General features: G+C 37.9%; 1 pseudogene; it reads right to left on the reverse strand.

Moving 5' to 3' along the window:
• Nucleotides 1-351: 351 nt before the first annotated feature.
• LOC116714972 (protocadherin alpha-5-like) overlaps nt 352-17,865 on the reverse strand; it is a 31,715-nt pseudogene continuing 14,201 nt past the window's right edge.

Here is a 17,865-nt window from a genome sequence, read left to right on the forward strand (position 1 = left end):
GACTGCTTGTTAGTCCACAAAAGGAAGTGTGACATGAAAGTGTGTGATAGAAGAGTGCAGCCCGGAGACAGTTTTGACAGTTTGTCAGCCTTGCTCATCAAAATAAAATGAACTCTTTCTCTGTTTAACTCATCCATTTCTTTCCTCCACTAACCCGGACCTAAATAGAAAAACAAAAGCATTCCTTCTGAAAGCCTTTCGTATATTTAATTATGTTTTTCAATATAATAAAGTCTCAGCCTAATATTCCTATAAACTGCACTTGGAAAAACCGCAGAACCATAAGACACACACACACAGTAGGACAAAACAGTCTTACGTGAACAACCCCAAAACAATAAATCCGAAGTGTACGCTTAAGAAAGAAAATTTTATTTGTGATTTTTAAACCAAACACATTACCACTGTATCCATTTAGGTAAAATAAAAAGTATGAAAAATAAATGAAATAAATGAAATTCACTACTTTTCACTGTTACAGTTGATGAGAAGGTGTACAAAAAAAGTTTCACAACATATCTCTGCTAGTCCACTCAGGACAGCACACTGCCACCATAGTTCACCACCATACATTGGGAAAGAATGACAGCATGAACACTCACTAAACACAAGAATATACTAACATATAGTCTTTTTTTTTTTACAGGATTTTTTTCTTCCATTTTTTTATAATGAGAGTGAAAGGGAAGTGATAGCTCTTCATAGAATCATACATATTTCAGTTACAATAATACAGAGTTAAATCGTCATGTCAAAGCCAGAGACAGAGTGATTTTTTTTTTTTGTTTGCTTTTTGAAGCTTTTTTTCTTTTTTTTTTTTTGCTTTGCTTTGCTTGTCTTGAAACGCAAAACCACTGTTGGAAAAAGAGAGAAAATGAACTTGCAGTTGAAAGGTATCACACTATATCATTTACAAATACCTAAAGAAGGTTAGTGGATGCCGTAAAACATCTGTGGAGTGTGAACATTGTGGTACATGGATGCTTGGGAGCGACAGCAGTACATACAGATATTTCCTGTGCGATTAATGAAGAAAAAAAAATAATAATACAAAAGAATAAAATCAGAGCAATCTATCTATCTATATATATATTTCTCTATATAGTGTTTGTTTCCGTAGAGCAGTACATGCAGCAGCCACTTAATGGAGTGACGTCATACTGAGCCGCAAAAACTTTTGGGACGTGGCAACAAGTTACAGGCAACGGGAGGGTAACCAACAGAAGCAGGTCTTGAGGCACATCAGTGCCCCTTTTCAAAAACTGTCTGTGAGAAGGTTGGTGGGATAAAGCTCAGGGAAAAAAAATCCCTGTGTGCCCAATATTTCTCAAGTTTCAAGAGCTACTGTTCAATCTATGAGAAGTCTACTATACATTTACAGCGTACATAGAAGCTAGTATGTGACTTAATGTTCCTAAACAATCAAGTTGGTGAATTTATTTACTTTTTCTTAATCGGTCCTTATTTCATCACATTTCTTCACAGTCGCTGTAATCAGCCCTATCCCACCATACCTCCTCTTGTGATTATCTACAAACAGGAAATGAACCACATACCGTAGTTTACACAAGTTAAAAAGCACTGAACCATTTTGCACTTCAGAAGCACCTGACACGGGTTCAGGGTGCAAAGCCCTGTTTGGTTCTCCCTGGGCCTCGTCCGCATTACTCCATGCTGTTCTCAGCACACCACAATGTTCAGAGCAGGCCATCAGAGCAAGGGGTCGAGTGGGTGTCTGAGGACAACAGTGAGGTGGGCGTATAAAGCATAAAGCAGTTAAAGCTATGAAGAAAAATAAACACGGGTATTATTGAATCTCTTTAAAGAACATAAAAGACATTTCACACATTATACAGGAGAAGCAGTCGACATGATGGGCAATGAGCAAAATAAAAAGTGATTTTCAGTAAAATTTGGTTTTGTGGCAGCTGGGAACAAATACAAGCAGGTGATTATCTGTAAACTCAAGGTGTCAGGTAAGGATTGGTTGCTACCAAACATTCAAAGCAGAAAGCGTTTAGCTGTTGCTGCAAAAAGGAGGAGAAAAAGTGATATCAAAATTTCTCCAAATACTCTGTAAGGTATCTTCAGAGTCCACCATATAAAGCCACCTCAGCTGCACTCAACCCTCTGTGATGCTCAGGAGAATGTGAAGCATCTCCCCATTTTCCCTCCATATCTTCCAGTGGTCTCTGTCCTCCTCAGTTGGGATTCTTGCAGAAGATAAAGCTCTTTGTGTGCTCTCCAAGCAAAGATAGAGCTATTGCAAATGGTTCTTCTTCCATCCTGAGAGAGTTGATGTACATCTGCACTCTCAGAAGTGAGTGCGCAGGGCAAAGAACTTGCAGTGTCCAGTTTTCAGCCAGTCTTTTCTCTTATATTTTCTCTCACTCGTTCTTCCCAGGCCTCAGGTGCTTCCTGTGTCAATTGTCTCATGGGTAATAAGTTGCTGTTTGCACGTTTGGATGTGTTAGTGTGCGCGCATGTGGTTTCATTGAGATTTAAGGGAACACTGTTGGTAATTACCAGTGAATCTGCAGCAGTGCCAGTTTAGCCTTTAGGGTTCAGTGACTCTTGTTTGTGCTATTTACAAGTAGAGTGTGTCCAGCTCCAGACTGCATGCATCTGTGTCAATCTTTTCACATTTTCCTCTTTTTTCCTTGGCTGGCACAGCTTTATGTTGTTTTTGTTCAATGTACTGGTCTCTCAGAGAATTCTTTACACATTGTCGTTGGGGAGGGGATAAGACAGAGGTGCCAACGTGCCCAGTGGGTTAAAGGAGAAAAGGAAGAACAACACAAGGACAAGAATTCTACTTCCATTTTCCAAAAAGATAATAAAAGTAGACTCAGGGTGCATAGGCACATTGGGGCATGGAGAGGAAGAAACAATCATTTTCTTTTTTTTTTTTTGTAATCATTAATTGTATCAAGGCAAGATAAATAATTTACATCAGTATTTAACTGAAGATAAACTATATCTTGGTAAGGCCAGAATCATAACAGAAAAAGCTTTGAAACTTTATCAGCAATAATGAATTATGGTATAAAATATTCTCTTTATACCCAGTGAACTTCGGTTGGTACCTCTGTTTTAACAGCACCCTTTTCTTCTTAGCCATTTTATGCATTTTCTGCTCTCTGTTTTACTCGTCACCATCATCCTTGCCTTTATCCTTCTTATCTTTCTTCTCCTTTTCCTTCTTCTTCTTCTTCTTTTTCTTGGCCTCCTCCTTTTTTCCGAAGGTGATGAAGTCGCTCTTGTCGTCCTCTCCTCCCTGGTTCTGTCTGATGGAAATTATGGCTGGGGAGCCAGGAATAATGAATGCCTCTGGAGGAACCTCTCCAGGCTTCAGGTGCTGTGGGGGCGCTCCGGGACCACCCGGGCCGTAACGAAAGTGCCAGCTGTTGCTGTCTACGCCGGCACCCATAGGTGGGGAAACCTCCCCTCCTTCACCATCTAAAAGAGAAACACAGAGAAATTAAAGATTAGCTTCAAATCTCTAATGAAATCAAAGACTTGACATGCATAAATTCTTCCAATTTTTATGACTGAACTGAGATGTTTGATTGCAAGTCCCTCTATTCATGCGTTTTACAAATTCAGTATAGCCTCTTGCTATTTTAAATAAGTAACAAGCTTCTCATATCGCTACATTTTTTATTTCTTCTTTGAACTGAACACAAGTTAAATCTCACTGCCTTGCTATATATGCTTGTAAGAGACAATCTCAGTGGGTCATAATTTAATCATATGCTACAAGTTAAATGAAAGTCAAAGGAGAAAAAGGCATGACACATTCATAAAATCAACGTCAACTCAATCCAACTCTAATTAAAATTCACAGATTTTCACAATCTGTAGTTCTTAGCACTTACAACGTGTACTGCTTGAGGAGGGAAAAGATTAAATGAATGGATGAAAGACTCACTTAAGTCAAAAGCTACTATTCCAATCAACTCTTTACACACACCCATCATAGGCATGAATGACATTAACTTTAAGCTTTTAATAGTTTGAATTGTTTTTTGTCAGGATGGACTAAAAATAAACAAAACTTAAGTGGATGTTGAAGTTTGATTTATTTTTAGACTTGCATCAATGTCCCTTAGCAAGAAAATCACACACACTGGGAAAAAACCCATTTAGCACTGTTAAACACTGTAGATTTTCAGCATGCCTGCAGTCAGGGCCATTTAAGAAGCTTAATGTTAGCCTGCTTTATCCATTCACAAACCAGTTTTGGTTTACGTTGTTCTGTTGGATCTCATAAATGTTCAAGAATGTTCAGTTTTCATTATTCAATCTGTCCAACTTTTGCATTGCAATAATTACCAGCAAGACACCCTATGCTCAACGTTTCACAGATGCAGACATGAATAAAAAACAGAATGTTTTAAACTATGTGTTAGAATTGTGATGATGTTCTGGGTTTGTGCAGTTCACCAAACTTCTCCTTGTTGGTAAATGAAAGGCTCAAAGAAATCCTCTAACTCTTCTGATTTCTGTTTTGGTTATTCTTTTTAGCAAACAAATTTTGCCTATAATTTATCTTGCTAAATTTTTTAAAAGAAAAAAAAGAAACAGCATTCTATTTCTGGTGAATGCATCTTGTTTATTTATAAACTTAACTGAAGGGCCACAGGAATAATATGTCTTTTCTCTTCAAGAAAATACCCCCCAAAAAACACTCACAAAACCTAAATATGTAAGTATAAAAAAATATAAAAAATCTGACAAGTCTAACGCGAGCAAGAGGTACTGCATCATTTTTAGTCATATAAGAATCTTATCGGTATTTAGAGTGAAAATACCATAACCAAAACTCAGTGTGCTTTAGCATGCAGAGTGTTGCAGCCATTTTGCTTTACTCTGCAAAGCAATGACCTACTTGCCATCGTTTCCTCACATATATTCTTTGCTTCTCTGATTCCTTTCCTGAGCTGTTACCAAAGGGGAGATTAACTGAGGACAGATCCAGTCAAGCTGAAAAAAAAATCATGTCTGGTAAAAGACAACTGGCCTCCTGCACTACTCAGAGTATACAAGCATCTGAATTGCAATTTTCCTTTATCCTTACCCACAGAGCATAATAATACAAGTGAAGATTTGCTGTATAAGTGAAACAAACATTTGAAAGGGGTATTTTTTTTATGAACTGGCAATAAACGTTGTGCATTGATTTTAATATTCCAAAAATTAAGAGTGCATACGGTACACTGATGGAATATTCACCAAAACCAGATTCTTAACATTTATATACTGTGACAGAAACAGTCACATTGTTTCTTTTTTTTTTTGGCAGAGAAAAATTTCCCATTTGACTCCTTCACTAGGCAGCTTCTCAAATTAAAAAAAAAAAAAAAAGCAAAGACCAAACAGATCAAGCCCAAAAGGAATAAAAAATACTGGTGAGCTGTTTCTCTAAAGCGTCCATTTTGTATGTTCTAAAATAACACCTGTCTAACTCAAAGTGAAAACTTGATGAGACAGTGGTGCCTATGTGCAACCTCGCACTAATAAACTTAATTACACCCCAGAGAGTGATGAGTCACGATGGAAGCAGACAGATGGAACAGGTAAGGCAGACCAGAGTAACACTGCATTGTTTTATTCTCATTCAAGTAAATAAGGAAAAATCTGAAATCTGTACAACATTCTGAATATAGTGATATGAATTGTTGTTTATGTGCATCATTTTAACAACAAATACTGACATAAAGATTGCCTTCCTTTTAGGTTTATTCAATTTATTTCTATCTCTCCTGAAGGTAATAAAATCCACTCGTCCAGCAATGTTTCAAGGCGAAGCACTTTCCTTTTTCTTGGACTGTGAGAACGGATGTTGTGCGGAACCCCTCCCTTTCCTTCTACCTCTTCTTTTCCTTGACCTTTTATCTAATCCAGCGTGAAAAACATTGTAAACTAACACCCATCCCTCTGAGTAATTGATGCAACTCTTAATTATGTCTATCAGTGTTAGTGATAACGTTAATATGATCTCGTATTAAACTGCTTGCCCATCAGCCATAACCATCAAGTACATTAGAGACACTGACAGTAACGTATTTCATAGTTATAAGGGTTACTTCTCTCTGTACATATGCTGTCTGAACATTTTAACCCTGCTGCCTAAAGAGCTGTAAAGCCCCATTACATTACTGCTTGTGATATTTTCTGCATGTCCACTCTCCTAATTTTTACTTCTGAAGTCATCAGTCAAGCTTCTTCTTGTGTCAATGTCCCTTTATTCTCTTTGTGCCTCCAGTGGGGTTTCACAGCCACTCAAATCACCCAAGCTCCATTTTGCCACATCTACTTTATTCATCCGCTTGTCTTGCCCTACCATCAGCCAGTTGGACAGTTGCACAAAGGACTGCAGCGCAGTGTTACATAACGTCCTAAGGAGGAGGAGGAAGAGGGGCCATGAGGAGCATAGATGCAGATAAAAATGGTGATGCCTAACACAAAACTAAAGCATAGAAGAGAAAAAAAAAAGATTTCCTGGATGTAATTCTTCACATGTCAATCCTGCAGAGGGACCACACCTATTTTTAGAGGGTTTATTTTAACCTGCTGTGCAGTTCATGAGTATATTCAAAGAACAAAAATAGGACATTGCTATCATCTCAATCACATGTTGTTGCATTTTACTTTATGGGGCAGTGTCTGTGTGAATTAACATGTATTCTCAAATCTGAACAGAAAAAGGAGATGTGACTGATGGCAAACATCTTCATGATAGTGTCTGGTGCTAAGGCTAAACGTGTGTGTAGAATATTAGGTGTGTTCCTGGTTAGGTTTCTTGTTAGTTTCATCATAACAACGTTATATTGCCCAGATAGCCCATATAGCAGATGGTTGATGTAAACTTTAAAAGTATAGATACTGCTCTGAAATTCTGCATCTCCATGCAGGTTTGAAAGTGTGTGTTCTGTGTACATCTCAACATTGTTGCAGTGACAAAAAAGTAGTGTGAAAAAAGGATTTATACCTTAGTGGCATAAAGGAGGTGAGAACTGGCAAGAATTTTAAAGGCAATGGCAGCAGAGAACAGAACAAAGCTAACAGCAAAAAGAAAATAACCCAGATAAAAATAGGAAGCAGATGGGCTGAAAGTATTCAAAAATAGTGAAACTATCCCAGATTGTTTCTCTTCTCTACCCCACCTTTCTGAATGAGCCAAAAGATTTCCACGTTATATCAACAATGGCTGACAGAGTACTGCAGCCCAAAAGTATCCACAATTAAATTAAATTGACTCCTCCTTTATATTCACAAAACATTCATGATGAGTTTAAGAAACTAAATGTAAAATACTGCAATAATGGATAGTCCACAAATGTAATGGCTCAGATAATAAATCTTCAAGCCTCTCAAAGTGCAAAATACAGCACGATTTTTGTCTCAGTTTCTGCTCGTCATTTGGACAGTTTTTGCCAGTCAACACCAATGAAAACTGCGTGTCTCTGCACCAGTGGTTATGGTGAATGTGTCACTATGTGTGTGTGATGCTCAAGGATGATGCAGGGAAACAGTGAACCTGCATCCATATCTGCAGTACACCACCACCCCAGTGAAAGTAGGTCACTCTACTTCTACTAACTCCTCTTCCTCTTTCAACAACTTTCACCTCAAATTAAAGAGGCAACTTTTTTAGCTTGTTTATCTCTACTCTTTCTCGTCCATTTGCTTATTCGGTCTCATCTTTCATGTAGTGCTCGGTTATTATTCCTCACGATTCCCCTTCTTGGAGATCTTCTTTTGCACCGTGCCATATGTTTGCACCCTATCTTATGCACACCCACCACTATTTCCTCCCGCCCCTGTCAATATCAGGGGCCATGAATGGTTGCCATGGAAACAATGTCTTCCTGTGAAGCAGTAGGACATTGGTAGGAGCCATGGTGACAGTGCTTATGCTGATGGAGAATAATGCTCGAAGCTTTCTCTCACTCCCTCTCACCACTGTCTGGTCTAACCACACTCCCCTAGCAACAGCAGCCTCATTCAGCCTCCCCTCTTTATTGCCGACTATGTCTCAGTCAATCAGTGTGATTTAGTCACTGTCACTCCTTCTCATTACTTATTCAATATTGCTTAAAGTGCTCTTTACTTTTAAATCATTCGCCTTGCAAGTCATCTATTTAACCCCCCCTCTTCCTTGTCTCTTCCAATCTCACAATAGAAGTTTTTCTATTTTTATTTCAGTTCTACACAAAAACCCACACGTCAGTTTGTTTTAGCAGCAGATTTGTGAATTAGAGGGACAGACAAGGTGATGACACACAAGGAGTGATGAACAGATAGGAAGGGTGACTTGAACACAAGCCCAGCCCTGGTTTTCCTAATGTGGCTGTGTTAATCTGGGCGTGGGCTGTGCACCATCTGTCACAACAGGAGCAGCACAAAGCAAGCAGACAAAACACTTGGACTCACAGGCGGTCAAATATAGGGACATACACACGAAACACAAGGCATTGAGTGCAGATTCAATGATTTGATTCAAAAACAGAAGAGCGAAAACATGGGCGTTGTCGGCTGTCTAAGTCTCACGGTGAAGAGACACCACCCCGCCACCACTGCACCCATCCTGAAACAACGGCTTCAAAGAAACAAAACCTTAAAGACAAGAGACTACCTGATAAAAGCGGGATTTAGCTATAAATAGCACTGTAACTGTGAAAGTTCAGATTAACTCAAGACACCCATTTTCCAGATATGATGAAAGAGAATTGAGATGAACTCCAGTAGATAAGTCATTCTTTTGATCATCAGAAGAGCAGAGCTAGAATTTTGTATTTCTTATTACTATCACTACAAACCCTGGAGCCTTGTTTGTCACACCCTAAAATTTATATTAAATCTAATGTAACCTTCAGTTATTTCTATTCATAGCATTGCCAACAACGAGATAAAGAGGGGGCAGGCAGCCCTTGGGTTAAAATGGTTGAAATGGCACAGGATGTCGTCTCTAACTGCGACAGCCAGATGAGACCACCTTAAGTCCGTGCAAGCTGATCTCATAGCCACTGATCTGCCCTAAGGACGTCACTGCTGTCTGTTGTGTCCTCTCCCTCTTTCTTGCTTGTCTGTGTTTGCTCTCCATTTTGTCCCTCACATTTTGAAGTGCCTGCAAGCTGTAAGTTCTCAGCTAAGGCAAGAAATCGATGGCATAGCAGAGGAGGCTGTTTGTACGCAAGTGTGGATGGGAGGAGGCAATCGCTAGCTTGTGTGATATGTCTTTTTTTAAATTTAAGTCTTAATCCTTCTTCATCACACTTATGTCTGTATTAGCAAAGATAAAAACTAAGTTTCTCTGTAAGAGAGTTAATGTATATACAACACAGCCTATTTTTCATCACAAATATTGGTAAGGAGCACTGGTTGTGTCAAAGTTTTTAGACTAAGTTACATGTGCAAGGGTATTCACAGCTGGGTGACAAATGTATATGGACTCCCCGTGTTTTCTCTGTCCTGAAGGTTAAGATGCTTCAGGACATCTTAACCTTGAGGAAGCATATCTGTTAAACTCCAGTACCAGTTGGAGTACCTCAACAAGTACTACAAACCTGTTGAGATCGACCAATAATCCCAGTAGACTTTGTGGGTACGTATAGGTTGTGGTAATGATCCATTTCTTCTTTTGGATGGCAAAGTTAAAACATTCATGTATGAAACATTTCTCTCTTGACAAATATTTTCTTTTCTAGTTGACCGCGACTCCTTGAGTCTTTCTTTTGTTAGTTACAAGGAAATCTTCATGATGTGGTTCCAAAATTGTTCCTAGCATTATTTTAAAATAATCCTATATCTGTAGTAAGTCCCTTTCTAGCCAAATTATGGTAAAATTTAAATATTCTATCTTTATCTGAATGTAAATGACAATCTTTTTGTTTTTGAGAGAAAATTCTAAAAATATATTTTTTTTTTCTGGAAATAACCAAACGTTAAGACAGAGAGCAGATGCTTCAGGTTCTGTCTGCACAATAATCAGTCCTGCCAATGCAAATTTTATACAAACTAATTATGAAAAAGGATTGAAGAAAAAAAAAACTTTTCAAAAATTGAAACGACTTCTTGTGACTCTAATTCTTTGATTTCCTGTGTGTGTATAGAACTTGAGGAACAGAAGAGGCCAACATTAAATGGAGATCGAATGTAATTATGTTATTATTCTGCTGCAATGTTTGTCCTCTGTGGCTCACTTATGATATAAACATTTTGCTGACAATCCAATCAACTGTTCTCAGTTGGTTTTCTTTCTATGCTTTGTCACTAATCCTGCAACAGAAAACAGGCAGAGCAGTGTGGAGATCCTGCAGGAGTGAGACAAGGCAAGGGCGAGTCGAGGGAATCTCAAATGAAGTATCATAGTTATTTAATTATTATTTTTAGTTTACTAAGTTATTGGATAATCTGCCGGTATGAAAAAATAATTATCTTAAACTGTTGATATGAGTTTATGGACGCACCAAACAAAAAATATTTTAATTAATCAGTGCTGCCAACATGAAGACTAGAGTAGGTCTGTGTGTGTTGTATTGTTTAACTTCACCAAACAGTTCTTCAGTGGTTTACACTCTAAGGTGAAAATAGCTTAACAGATTCTTACCAGCAGCACTCGATGCAGTGGGCCAGTTCTGTACCAGGACTCCCTGAGCTCCCTGCATGACTGCAGACTCTTCCATGTGGACTGAACTAAAAGACAAACGGCACATTAATATGTTAAAAATTAGAGAGGTGCTTGCAATACATAAACTATGCTTTATGCTTCTCAAAATTAAAGGGCATCAATAAAGAGACAGCTATCCCAAACGTAACACTGAATTATGTGAACAGAACAAAACTTTGCAAATAAAACGCTTTCTTAGTAACTAAATAAATAATCCATGCTGATGAAATTGTAAAGTCTTGATGACACTTTTTCTTTAACTCTGGGGATTATGGGTACAGATGGTCATTTTTACATTTTCACACCCAGTCTGAGTAATTTTGCACCCTCCTTCTACTGAACACACAGTCATAAAAAAGAGGGTTGCTGCAAACTAAAGCTATTTTTATCTTGACAATAATCATATCGTTTGTCTCAGATAATAAGAGTTTTAGATAATATCATTTCCTGCTTTTTCACCTGATCACTATAATCAAAACATCTAGAAATACTGTACATTGCTGGGATATTAATGTAAAACGTATATATGGTGCATAGTAATTTTCCAATGATGGAGGCTGCACTTCTATAGCAGACTCCTGATTACATTTGGTGCTATGAAATCGAACAGACAGACAGACAGACAGACAGACAGACAGACAGACAGACAGACAGACAGACAGACAGACAGACAGACAGACAGACAGACAGACAGACAGACAGACAGACAGACAGACAGACAGACAGACAGACAGATAGATAGATAGATAGATAGATAGATAGATAGATAGATAGATAGATAGATAGATAGATAGATAGATAGATAGATCTCAAAGCAAAGGGGGGTGAATACTTGCAGATGATGCTTTTCAGATTTATGTATTTCCCAAGTAAAATTAAAAACAAGAATAACTTTCTTCCTCTTCACAAATGTTTACTATACTTGGTTGATAACAAAAATACATCGACATTTGTGGTGATAACATAACCAAATGCGAGAAAGTTTCTGGTGAGTGAATATTTATATAACACATTGTACCTTTTTCCTATTTGCTAATCCCACTCTCATCAGTTTTAATCACTGATCCTGTAAATCTTACTTTTTGTCAGAGTAGTGTTAAATTGCCCTATAAATAAATTTGATCGATTTTATACAGTCTTACCCAAATACATTAAGTCTCATGAGTGTCATCAGTAATCGTAAAGGAATTTGAACAACGTTGATGCCAACATATAAACTTATAATAACCTCCCAAACCCAACAGAGGTCGCATCTAAAAATTTCCTGAATTAGGTGCAAATAGATAAACAATTTATTTGAACTGTTCTTCAATTCACACACAGAATCATCCCGTAAGATGTTCAGATTTTCAGACTGCACCACACTGTTAACACATCATAATCAAAGCACAACAACCTGGAAATGTGAGGACTATCCAAACATCCATATTTCTGAGTAAATGTTTTATATGTATGTGATTTAAGCACTACAGTAAACTCTACAGTAATCTGTTTGTAGCCAACTACCACAATGCATTTTAAACACTTACATGTGCTTTACTTATTATATGAGTGTGAGGAAGAAGTTTATTATTTAGAGTCTCTTTAAGATATCCATAAATAAATGAATATATTTAAAAGTAATTGATTTAACTATTATGAGTTTTGATATTAACATTGTTTGTAATTATTGTGCCATGATGTCAGAATGACCCTTCATTTAGTTTTCAGAGTTCTAGATGATATTTCCACCTAACAACCTGTCCTTCATGCATCACTGATCATCTCTCTGTTTGCTCTTCCCTCCTGTCACTCCTCCATCTGTGTAAGGAAACATATAGTCTGCCATTTCAAAGTGAATTTATATTTGATGTTCAAGAAAAACATTTCAAGTTATGTAACTTAAAATAAATAAATATATATATATATATATATATATATATATATAGAGAGAGAGAGAGAGAGATTAATCTTTAATTAGGTCTCAAGGTTAAAATCGTTGACTTACAGAAAAAGAAATCACTTCAGATATTTTTTTACTAATATTGCCTGTTTTTCAGAAACAGAAATCTTCATAAATATTTAACTTTAGCTATTTTATATCCTAAATGGCAAAAGCAAAGCCCCACCTTTTCTCTTAAAGTAGTCATCATAGCTGAACAAGAGCTTCAATATAGATATGTATTTAACGAAATAAAAAAAAAAGATTCACATCGCACAGTGAATAAACATGATTTGCTTGCAACCACATGAGACATTTAGGTAGAGCTGGCTACATTTATTGAAAATTTCATTATTTTGCCTTTCAGGTGCAAGAATTGGAACTGGCATGCCATTTAAATTTTTTTTTTAAGTGAAAGATTCAGCTTCAGTGTTCAGAATTTATTAAGATGTAAGAAAAGAAAACACATATACTATTATTATTAAATGAATTGCACATTTCTGCCATCGAAAACAAACCACAACAGACTGCCAAAAATTGGCAGTGGTCTTATTATTTTAAATTAAATTCTTGGTTTTACCTAAAGTTGGATGTTGTAGTCAGGTCAAAACTGTCTGAGAACACTTTTGCTTATGAACAAAAGGTTCCTAAGACTATTTATAAAAAGAGATTTGTCACCATAAAATTATCGTTTGTGGGTTTTTTTCTTTTTTGTTTTTTTGTTAGCTGTAGGATGAAACAACTCATCTATAGTTCTGTAAATTAACTTTGCATAATCTGGATAGGATATTAGTAAAACAATTTTTGAAGATTATTTAACTATATGTCTCATAACAGAGACTCTATGGTGACTTACTAAGGGTGAAAATGCAATTTTTTAAATCAAGGTCTGAACTAAACAACAGTGTTTTTACATCAGTTATGAAATTAGACTGGGACTATAATGAAAGGGGTGAATGTGAAATACTTAGAAGAAAGAAAATATTATGCTTACCTCTGCATTACACCACCTGCTCTCAGGGAGGCTGAGTATCTCCAGTCCGAGTTAGGTGCCTTGGGCTGCAAGAGAGAATGGAAGGAATTGAGTCTTAAGTACAGGCAAAAGCCAATACCATCTCATTAATAAATCATGGTGAGAGCTGCTGATGAATGTGTGCCACACACACACAATCAGGCAGTGGCAGCTTTCTTCAGCCTTTGAAAAGAAAAATGAGTAATGAGCAGAATACTGTTGGTGCACACATCTCCTCCCATTATCACATCGCCTCCCTTCTTCCATCTGTGACATTGAAAGAAAAAGAAAATGACTTTGAAAGATTTTACTTCAGCACTCAATCCAACCAGGTGTTGGGTCACAGGAAAATAAAAATAAAATATATTCATCCAGTATGCATCCTTTCAACATGGCACAACCCTTGCAACAGCATTACTGCAAATGTTTCCTGAAAATCATTTGAAGTTAGGCCAACAGAAATACACAAATACAGAAATGCACAAATCTGGCTTAAAATGTATGCAATGCAAACTTATTTGACATTAATATTTATTCATACTTGATTATTAATGCATCACATATCCAGACTTCTCTTTCTTTTCTTTGATTATTCTGCTGCATATTCCTCACCACCTTTACTCTGCTATTTGCTTTCACATCTATGCTGAACAAAACCTTAAATTTCACTCTCACAAAGTCGGCCAGAAAATGTAGTAAATGTCACCATGGAAACTATACAGAACCATGTCTATCTTTTACTTCCTGCCCACCATTCTCCTGTCATCTTAGTTTAGTGAAGGTCATAGGAAAAAGGAAGGTGAGGGGGAGGGAGATAGAGGAACAGATTTTTGGCATCATATTCAGACAGTTCTATGAAGGACAGCATGGGAAAAAAATTGGTTTGAAGCATTCTAAAATGTATCCCTTACATCTAAGAATTGTAAAAGAAGACTCTAACAAACCATGCTTAATCATGATGAAAGATTATGCTTGAAGGGAAGCAAAATAGGCTGCTAACCCAACCATATCACCAAGATGAGATTGCATTTTCTCCTTCTTCCTTCTTAACCTTCAGAAAGATAAACTGACGCCATATTTCCCCTGTTTGGCCATGCAGTTCATAGGAGACCCATTTGCAATCTCATTTCATTTCAAATTTGACAGATGTTCACTTTCTGCTACAGCCGCATTGACCCCCATGGGTCCGCAGTCCACATTCATCACACTCTGAATTCAATATTTGGTTTAATGAGAAAGGCCTGTTTTTCATCTCCTGTAGCAATTCAAAGGAGCAGAAGGTTGACAGAGACACGGGACACTGCAGGATGTCTAGATGCCAGAAACTGAAGGCAGTACGTGATTAGATGAAAACAAGTCACTGATCTTCAAGCAATCAGTGCAAGGATCAATGGTTTAGACGAGGGACCAAGATATTAGTGTGGACAATATTCACACAGTCAGAAGAAACCTTTTACATTTCCCTCCAATCACAGCAAGCAACAACAAACAACCAGTTCAAAATAGGACCAGATTGTCCGCAAAATGGGACTAAACGGCTTTGTTTGCTCTTTTGTTGCACTGAAGTGGCCAAAGGGAGATTAGTCTGTTTGGCCGTATGGTGTTTATGGGGGTAAACAGAACTGCACGAACAATAAAGCACAAACATCTGGAACATAAACATGTCTGCAGTTTACTGTACACCCAGGGGAAAACTGGAAAATTAACTCTTCACACAGGAAATCCAAACTGGAATTACTACCCAAAAAAAAGAAAGATCTGAGGGAAAATTAAATAAATAACTTATTATTTATTTAATCAATAAATAATAAATAATGATGTCCATATAAATATTTAAATAGATTCCCATGGGCCTTTGAATATTCCTATCCTTGCACTGTCTTCTATGAATTGTGTGATCAAAAACTATGAGTATTGCTAGCCTTTTTCTTGCCATCTCTTCAATTCTCGCCTCTCTGAGTGAAAGTTCCTTCCATGGATACAGAGCTCACACCTCTGCTATCAGCACTGTGTCCAATCACCTTTTATCCCCCGCCTCATCGGTTTCTAGGCAGCCAATCCTCTCACAGAGCCAACAAAACACATTGCTGCTACTTAATTACACAGCAAGTGCAAACATGACTGGCATTTAATGAGGAACAGGTCAGCGTATAGCAGCACAATAACCTTTATGCTTTCTTTATTGCTTTTAAGGTATTTCTTCTTCTCATATATCTCTTCCTCCACTGGTATAAATATTGTTTTATAATGTGTTTTGCAAAAAAAAAAAAACAATATAATGGACCGTTTTGATTCATCAATGCAATGTAAGTGCATTGAAACAAGACCTCACACTATATTTTTACATTTTTCATCAATTTCTCAAATATTTTGACTTTTCAATGGCAGAGAGCTGTATGACAGGAAGAGAAGATTTGCTACTGTGAACTGGTTGCACCGGTAGCAGCCATCGCTGTTCTATTTTCCACACTTTACAGAGAGATAATATCCAGCACCATCTAAATTCAGTTTAATATTGTTGCACAAAGCTCATTTTTTAGTTCTATAACATCTGGGGTTGAAGGTCACAATAAGCATCTATCTGAGAGATTTTCTGTCACCAAAGTAAGTAAAGCTGTGTTGAGATTACAATTGAGTAGATAAATAGATTTTCCAGTAAAATTTTCTTGACTGTGCTGAAAATGCAGTCAATTGATATTGCCCTTGAAATCACAATACATCACAAACACAAACTGTTAGTATGTGTGAAAAAACACAAAGTATGTTTTAACAGGTCTAGTTTCCAGCTTCCCAGAAAAACAACCAATCAATCCCTAAAAGATGTCTGACATACATGATCCCATATGTAAGCAGTCAAGAATCATATCTAATTTATATGGTCACATATTTGGAATAAAGTTATGTGCCCTCTGCCATATTGGTGAGCACTATGAATTAGTTTGAGAAAATACAAGGAATAAAACAAATAAAACTTAAATAGAAGAAATTAACATCTTAAAAACTCCAGAATAAATGCAAAGTCATATATAAACACATCTAAAACATCACACCAGACAACACACCTGTATGGCAGTTGCATCTGGCATACTGAGGCGGCGCACAAATATCTGGCTCTGTCCGCTGTGGCTGGTGACATAGCCCGTAGCCCCAGGTGCCACTGTGCGGCCTTCCCGTGTTGTAGAACATGAAAGTGTCACTTCCCGATGTGGCGGTCAAGCACGTCTTATAACAGTACGTTTTGGTCAAAGACCCATTTCCTCTCACTTCAATATAATGCGGCTCCACTTTGAGGTCACGGCGCAGAGCCACATTGATGTTTTGTTGCACTCCTGCAGCTCCTCCACCACCACCTGCAGCCCTTGCTCCACCACCACCTGCTGAGGTGCCACCCTCCGGCATGTTCTTCTGGGATACACAGCAAGGGGAGCAGGAGCCAGTCTGGCTACAGTAGGCATGACATCGCACAATGGCAAGAACAAAGACAGTGACTAGAAATACAAAGGTCGTGGCACACAGGGCTATGATGAGGTAGAGAGTGACGGGTGAAAGCATTAGCTGGGCTGTCAGGCCTAACAATCTGTTTCGGATCAGGGGTAAACTTCGGAGGAAGGTCCATCACGTGCACATGGATAGTGGTGGTTGAGGAAAGCGGTGGCATGCCGTGGTCTCGAACCAGGACAGTCAGAACAAAGGTAGTAGAGTTGTCTTCCATGACTCGCCTGGTGGTGCGGATCTCACCTGTGTACTCATGAACTTTAAAAAGGTCTAGGTCTTTGTTGGTCTGGTTCAAGGTATAAAACAGCCAGGCATTCTGTCCTGCATCGCCATCCCATGCAGTCACCTTGCTAACTAAGAGGCCGGCTTCAGCATTTTTCATTAGTGTTCCATTTGCAGGTGGATAGACAATCCTAGGAACATGATCGTTCTGATCCATAATGTAAACATATACTGTGGCCACACGGCTAAGGGGAGGCACGCCGTTGTCCTGGGCTTTAATCTGAAAGTGAAACTCTCTAAGCTTTTCAAAGTCAAAGGCTTGCAGGGCATAGGCCTCACCTGTGTCAGGTTTGATGCCAACATAGCTGGCTACAGGTATCCCATGATTGTTGTCATTAAGGACAGTATAAGTTATGCGTGCATTTTCTGCATCATCAGCATCCATGGCCTTAACGACACAAAGAGATGCCCCAGGAGCATTGTTCTCTGTGATATAGACAGTATATGATGTCTGCTCAAAACGAGGTGGGTTATCATTAA

This window comes from Xiphophorus hellerii, chromosome 23, assembly GCF_003331165.1.
Source record: "Xiphophorus hellerii strain 12219 chromosome 23, Xiphophorus_hellerii-4.1, whole genome shotgun sequence".
NCBI lineage: Eukaryota > Metazoa > Chordata > Actinopteri > Cyprinodontiformes > Poeciliidae > Xiphophorus > Xiphophorus hellerii.